Here is an 8,337-nt window from a genome sequence, read left to right on the forward strand (position 1 = left end):
GAGGGGCTTTTATCTTAGTGTAGGCAAGGAGCTGGAAAAAAATAAAATCAGTCAGCAGATAAAAATCAAGTAGTTTGAAGTTAATGATGCAGGGGAGGATACTCCGAGCTTAAGAAAATCTAATTATTTAAATTCTCTATTGTCAGACCACATATGCTTAATCTGAGTAGAATTTGCCTTTTTTATTACCCTAATATGTTCAATTGTTCATGAAGACGTTTGAGAGCCCTCATAAAGGAATATTTAGTTTTTTTCAAGCTGCAGCTCATTTTCTCCTTCAGTATGAGTGTTCCTTTCTATATGTTTAGATGTGATGCTTAAAATTCTGTGTCTACTTTCTAACAGTGTTTAAATTGTCTTTGATGGTTCTATTTGGTTGCTTTTTTCCATTTCCATTTGCTTTTTTTTTTTGTCGTGGTCCTTTCATGATGCAAGTATACAATACACTTTTTACTTAAAAAGTGCTAAATGATTAATAAATAAATGAATGATTAGTCAGCCAGCAGATTTGTCACGTTAATCATTTTGAAATGATATGTGTGTATCTCTGCTGCATAATGACTGACACTTTATTGCTTGTTGGTTATCCCGAAAATTTACAAATTCAAGTGTATAAAATTGCAAAAACTGACCCAAATCAGACACAATTCAACATTTAATTCATATCTCAAAATAGAGTGTTGTGTGATAGGATTATAAAGACAATATTTAAAAGATAAACCCTAACACACAAGTCATATACCCTCGACACGACTTGTGCGACAGATCGGGGCATATGTTTAAAGAACGCTGACACTTTTGTGCAAAATCTTTTGTTATGGGTTCAGTCCACTGGAAGTAGAAGATTGTTTTCAAAAACAAAGAGTCAAAATGATGCAGTTTTACAAGTAGTGCAAAGCAGAACAGCTATGCATTTTCATCACTTTACAAAAATTCTACACATACAGCACACAGCTCAAAGGTTAGAACAACAATTTAATCATGTAGTATGTGACTGTCATATATTTAATAAGATTAATTCAGGGAAAACAGGAAGAAATTTTAAAGTTAACAAATATCAACACCAAATGGATGAATGGATGAAGATTATTCAGAGTTAACAATTGATGGAACATTTTTTAATTGAATGAATGAATATGAAATTGCTCATAAGAGCATTGCATGTGGAGAACAAACCTGTAATATCAGAAACTTTTCAAAAAAGATCTAAATGTTGAGAACACGTTGAGTGATTATCATCAAACCTTCCAACTTCAGCTCAAAATTCCACTCCTATTTTCGATGCTCCTTTATATTTTTTTTTGTTGTGGGTTTTTTTTCACATTTTATTTTTTACTGACATAACCTGAGAAGAAGTTGTAATTCTGGTATTCATACCGATTTAACCAAACTATTTTCCACATGTATAGATTTTCTTGTTTAAGCAAGACCAGAACTTTATCCATCCTATATTCCTAAAACATGTGCTGCCTGCATAGATTTCCGTTGCATTGTGTTAAGGGCAATAATAAGATATTTTAGAGGATCACATACAGGGGGCACCTATTGGCATGCACGCATTCACCATTCAGTTCCATGTGAGAATTATTACTTTACATGCAGATGGCTGAATGAATATCTATGAGTTACAGCTTAAAAAAAAACCTCAATCTATCTCCTCTTTATTTTCTCCATCTTCTTTGAATATACACACACACATGCACGCTGACACACAAACACACCAGTGAAGCGTTGGACCCTCATGGAGAATGATTTTGGGAGTGAATAGAGATGAAGGAGGGGATATTAAGTCACTCTATATAACATCCAGGACACAATACTGCAGTGATTGATGGGGACAAAGTGGGAACAGCAGGACAGGGGTAGTGGTGGTGGTGGATTGGGGGGGGGGGGGGGGGGTCAGTGGAGGCAGCAGGGGGGGGGGGGGGGGCGGGGGGGGGGGAATATGGGAGAGAGAAAGATAGAGAAAGGAGAGGAGGTGGATTGAGAGAAAGAGAGAGAAACACATTTCAGGAAGAACCAGGTAGAGTTTGGAGTCTATTTGTATGAGTAATCAGCGTGCGCATGCACACACATCACACACTGCTCTCTCTCTTTCTCTCTCTTTCTCTCTCTCTCTCTCTCCCTCTCCTCTCTCTCTCTCTCTGTCAGCCGTGTTTACTCACTGATTTTTCTCAACAAGACAGCCATTGACACTGGATGGATGGGGCTAATCCGACACAGAGAGGAACAGCTCTGCCGGGGTTACAGGTCTGAGATGGAGCGCCCAGACACACTCCCTCACCTAATCTTCCGGCAAATATTTATCACTATCAATTTGGCCCTGACTCCGTGACATTAAAATACCACGTATAGATAACCTCTCGCTGGCGAATCGATCGCCGGCTCCCGCTGACTCGTTCGGCCCCGTCTCCCTGTGTAGCAGACCAGAGGATCACGCGGAGAAGGTCACTTTAGTTGCACATCACACCTGATACCAAACAGGTCATCCATGCGGCTGCAGCTGCAGTTCCCACCGCGGCCCTATGTGCATGTTGATGCTGCTTTTCTAAGTCGTGGGTCACCTAAAAAAAAAACCCACCAGAGCCTGTGGGGTTCCAGAGGTGGGTGGAGAAACAGGACCACCTGGCAACAAGGAAAGCTTCTTTGTCATCACACTTGATTTTGAAATAAAGACAGATATGAACTATATGACATATGATTTATCAGCTGAACTATAAAGTGAGATTGTACATTTCGTTTGTTCAAGAAGAAGAAACAATAGCCAGAAACTCAATGTCCAGCTAACATGTTGTTGTTGTTTTCCCCTTTCTCTTTATAAAGAATCTATAGATTCTCTGGATAATCTAGGAATATAATATATGGTTTTTTAAATTGGGGAACTTATTTTTTAAATGTTTCTTTCTTTGATTATTTCACAGATGGTTGAATCTCTGCTCATCTATTCGTAGTGAACAATCTTACCCCTGTAAAATACTGTTACTATACTCCATCTTGTTATTAACCTCCTCGTTAGTTGTAAAGTGTTCTTCCAGCTGTTCTAATATTGAATTTTCAAGTCTTCCTCTGGCCCCTATATTTGAGTTTCAAGCTTTTCCCCCATGAATCTGAAGCTGAAATGCAACAGATTGACACACTTCAACTGGTGCATGCACATCTGTCTTGCGTCACATGATTAAATTTTCAGTCTGAGCACAGATGAGGTGTCTCAGTCCTGAGAAGTCGCATTTCACTCATTAAGAAAAAAAAAATGTATCCCTGTCCACCACCTCTTTACTTATCTACACATGTTGCTATGTTGAAACAAACTGTTTATCGTGAACTTTTCAGAGCTGCACTGCACGTTGCTTTTTTCCCCCCGTGAGCAAATTGGAAATAAACGTTTAAGTCGAAATAACTGTTACAAAGCAAATGAAGAAATCCAGATGGGTAAACTGGGAGCAATACAAGTTATTTATGTATAGTTTGTTTGGGGGGGTTCAAAGTGAAAATGTCCCATTACCTACACATTAAGGTGGTAAAATCTGTTCAGTTTATAGTGTCCTGAACGTAAAGGATGATATGGTAATTTGTTGCATGCATCTATGTGCAATAAAGTAAATGAGAGGGAGGGATCATCTACTATTGTTTGCCAATTGTCTTTTTCTTAATATAACCAAGCAGGTTAAGCAGGTTGAATATTTCTGGTGATACAAGACAGCCAATACTAAACACTTTCCATTTAGTCGTCGTCACAGTCAGAGGTGTTTTTTCCCAACTTTATTATCATTCAGAGGAAATCACATAAAGCTTCAGGCGAGAGGGCGGAAAGACAGAAGGCCAGGTTGTGTGTGTGTGGGGGGGGGGGGGGGGGGGCTGCCGATGTGTGTGTGTGTGTGTGTGTGTGTGTGCATCTGCGCTCTCCAGGCAAATCTGCACCATGAGATACCAGCTGATTTTCCTGCCTCCAACCTCCTCTTCCTCCTCTTCCTCTCGCTTCCCGCTAATTGACCGACGGCGTTCATGCACACATTTCTCACTAATTTCACATTTGCTATTCCAGCAGTGGCCGAGGCACGTCTCGAGGAATACATCTCACCCTCACTACACCACAGTCCATCAACGACCCCCCCCCCACACACACACACCTCCTCTTCTTCACCACCTCCTCCTCCTCCTCCTCCTCCTCCTCCCCTCCTCCTCCTCCTCCTACAATTCCAGTTGTAAATTAGTTGTTTTGTTTGATAATCAAATCCCTTCAATTCATTCTTGTTCTCTCTCTTTCTCTTTCTCACACTCACATTATGTTTGCCTGTTTCTATGGGATATTGCATTGATTTACATACATTTCCATGCAGACTTAGTCTAACCTCACTTGTAACTATCACTGAAGCCTAACCTAATTTTGCTTTTATAATGCATCTTAACCTTAAAATTAATGGATTTTTCTCATGGAGAACATTTATTTTTATAGGCCAGATCCCTATAACAAGGGGCTGTTAACCGATTCACAACAGCAATAAACACAAACATATTATTTCCCTTGACCTTTTTTGATCATTACATTAACTTCCATTCATTTAGAATTGTTTCTTGAGAAACATGACCGCGACTTTAATACACATGACTAATTGTATGTTTGTAATTTTAATAAGGATACACCTATCTTAGATTTGTCACCTTGAAATGTTCTCAGTCATACAGTAGTTTAGATACAAAGTTCAACTGGGCTTAAAATGACTATCATCCGATGAAACAATGATTTGGCTCACATGCTGCAAAGTCTGTGGAAGGTGGCCAAATGTCACCTGTGGGTAATAAGTTGTCCTTGTCTGCTCAACTTCAGCCTAATCTTCATGACTCATAACTACTATGAATGTGTAACCACGGCCCAGCGGTGTTCAAATTATGGCCTGTGGGCAACCTGCAGCCCATGATCCATTTTTCTTCATCAAGCACAATTTACCTTTGATTTATTGATATTGTTTAGCATTAATACACGAGAGCAGAAGTGTCAAATTAATTTTAGTACAAGGGCCACATACAGCACAGATTTATCTGGAATGCGTCATATAAGATGAGTAAAATGAGAGCATAATGACACATAGATGGAAAAGTCCAGTTGTTTTTTTTGTTGCTCTCCGTTCAGGTGTTATGTCCACTTCTATTAAAAACACGCCATGGTTCCTTGACACTATAAGGTCATCTGACTGGACTCAGCCATAATGTTTGACACCCCTACAGGAAACTCAATATGCAAACACCTACAGTAAGTGCTCTGACTCTCTTGGATATTTTTCTGTTAATTGCCTTTCGTGAAACACGTCCTTCCATAACCCTTTATCAGATTGTAAACTGATCTCCATCTCCATAATAAAGTATGCTGCTTTCCGAATACAATATAAATATGTTTTTAATTCCAGGTGTTTTGTTTTTTTAATTAGCCTTGTTTCATACAGAGTGATGATTTACAGTAAACACAATAGAAGTAAATACGGAATATACAGTTAAGGTAATCTGTATGTGATTTTAGTCACAACAGTAACAATTCGGCTACACACACACACACACACACATTTCTTTTTTTTTTCCGTGAGCGAGTAATTGATATCAGGTATTTGTACCGCATGGACGCGTCATCGGCGCACCCCACGCGCGCGAGCACGCGTCACGAAAAATGATAAAGATTGCACTCGCGCGCGCCCGCGCGCACTAGGCGAGGCAAGCGCGTTCAGAAAAAACTCCAAAGTCACCCAGTTTGCTCTAATCATTACAATTAGTCGTGAATTATCACCGGACTCTGACAGACGTTCCTTGTAACTCTCTTTTATTTCCACCCCGCGCTAATCAGCGGCTCTCATTACAAACGCTGATTAAACTGCAAATTACCCAGCAGCGGCCCCGTCCGCGCCGACCAGCGCCTCGCTCAATATCAATTAAGTCTAGCAGCCCGTCTGTAGTCTCACGGCGCTTCCAAATGCTTGATAGTGCCACTTATTAGTTTGGAAAACTCGGAAAATACCAATAATCAACGGCCATGAAGCTGCATGGGGAAAGAGCCCGGGGTTTTCCCACCTCTCAGATGCAATCACACCAGCTTTGGCCCCGTATAGGATTTTCTCTGCTGCTGCTGCTGCAGCTGCTTCTGGTTCTTTGCATGCAGGCCTGCAGCCCACACATCCACCATGCTTTATTCATGACTGCTGAGAGAAAAAATATATATTAGACAAGCTCATATCTCGTGGCGTTAGTGGAATATTTCGGAATAATGACTTCCATTAATGCGTGGCAAATCTCTAATCTAACATCAATAGATCGTTCCGGTTGCAGAGAGAATGAACTGGTTCCTACCCTCTTATGTTAACCTATTTAGTCTTGGTATAATATAAATTAATAGCAACTCATTATAATTATTTGTGCAATAGAAAGGATTACCGGGTTTGCGTGTTTTTTCCCCCTCCCCTTCTCTCTTTCTTTTATCTCGCTTGCTCATAATGTGCTTTTTGGGATGAGAATTTAAACCATTACATTGTCAGTGTGTCTCAGATGTCAGGGAGAGATAAGTGAAACACTTTAAAGCTTTGACTCTGCAAAAAGAGAATGTATTTACTGAAACCTTACAAGTAAAGAGCCAATTGGAAATGTTACCAATGGAAATGTAATTGCACACAGGCCGGACTGTCTTGGTAACATTATTAATATTATTTAAATGAATGCATCATTTGGTGAAGCCTGAATCTCTCTTAATTACTGCATGTGAATGAATTAAAGTTTGATTCAAGTTATAAAATTGGCCTAAGAAAATTTAAAACTGTGGAGCAGAAAAATGTATCAGTGTTGTACAGAATTAACCAGTAGCATCGGAATTGTACTATATCCACTTAAGTGTGATATATGTTTTATATTTGGCTGTTTAATATGTATTTAATCACTATACTCTCTATATACACAGTGAGTTATATAATGTCTATTTACCTTGTGAAGATTACAAATATTTTCAATAAATACCCTATTTCAATCCATCCTTTAGCTAATTGTACAGAAAAAAGAGCACTCCATTGAGTGTTATGATAGGAAATAAACGAGAAGTGTTGCACATCCTTCATCACAAACAAAGCCAAATACAGTATAGAGCAGGAGCTATCAGGTCATTGCTTTCAATTTGAACATATTTTGAATTTGAAGCTTAATATGTGAAAAACTGAACACCAGATTCCAAAAACAATCATGCATTCATGTGAAATTGTATTGCAATAAACAGTACCCCTTGTTTTGTGATTTTGAGAGACTGGTAGTAATGACCTAATTACTTTTTATCACTTTATTCTGAACAAATTATGGCCAATTTAAGCACAGCTTTCATAATTTTATCACTTGGTTTCACAGATATTTATTACCGACTGTTTCAAGATAAAATTCTAGTTGATTCTGACGAATGATAACAAAGGTGGTGCAGTGGTTATCAATCTTTTCTTACAGTGAAAATAGCTTTGGTTCAAGTCTTGGCTTGGGGGGAAATTTAAATTTACATGTTGTCCCTGTAAGTGTGTGGGTTTTGTCAGGATACTCCAAGTTTCCTCCCACAGTTCAAAAATATGCAATTGGGGTTTATTGGCGGCATGTACAGTTTGCATTTCAAGAACAGATTTCACAGCATCTAAAAAGGTTTAACTCGTGATCCCACAAAGATGAGCAGTTAAAGATGTTCAAGTTGGGTTTTGAACCTGCTTCGTATCACTAATGATCTGGTGTTATATGGAAAATACCTTAAAACCTTCAACATTCCTGGCAGGCAGAAGTCTTGGTTGTAAATAATGCATGTATATATTTTTTTGGCACTGGCTGCCTTGTAAAATACTATGAAATTGATTCCTTTTTCATAGATCACACAAATCAATATTAAATGCAGAAAGATTTAAATGATATTGAATGTGCTGTCTTTATAACACAGCTTTATAGGGCATGTCAATTGTTTAACTTAAGTGATATACTGTGTAACTGAAGAAATTGGCTTATTTTGAGGTCTATAAACCTTAACTCACACACATTGTCAAGTATCTCTTTATATGAGGTTTAATTCTTACAGAAAGTTGATGTGAAAAGCAGACTTATTGTAAATATATTACAGCTACCTGCAAATGTAGATGTATTACAATGAATAAAATATTGGGATTTCTAGGGGCCATGATAAGACCTCTGCAGAACATCAGTTTGAATCAGGTCAGATCGATAAAAAAGGAATGTGTTAAAGTGTTAGTATTAACTTTCAGGAGCATTCAAACTCACTGAAGTTAAAATGCTCAAATTATTGTTTCAATTATTGTTGACATGTTTGATGTTCTTGACCAAAGCATGTTC

This window comes from Blennius ocellaris (genome assembly GCF_963422515.1).
Source record: "Blennius ocellaris genome assembly, chromosome: 15".
Taxonomy (NCBI): domain Eukaryota; kingdom Metazoa; phylum Chordata; class Actinopteri; order Blenniiformes; family Blenniidae; genus Blennius; species Blennius ocellaris.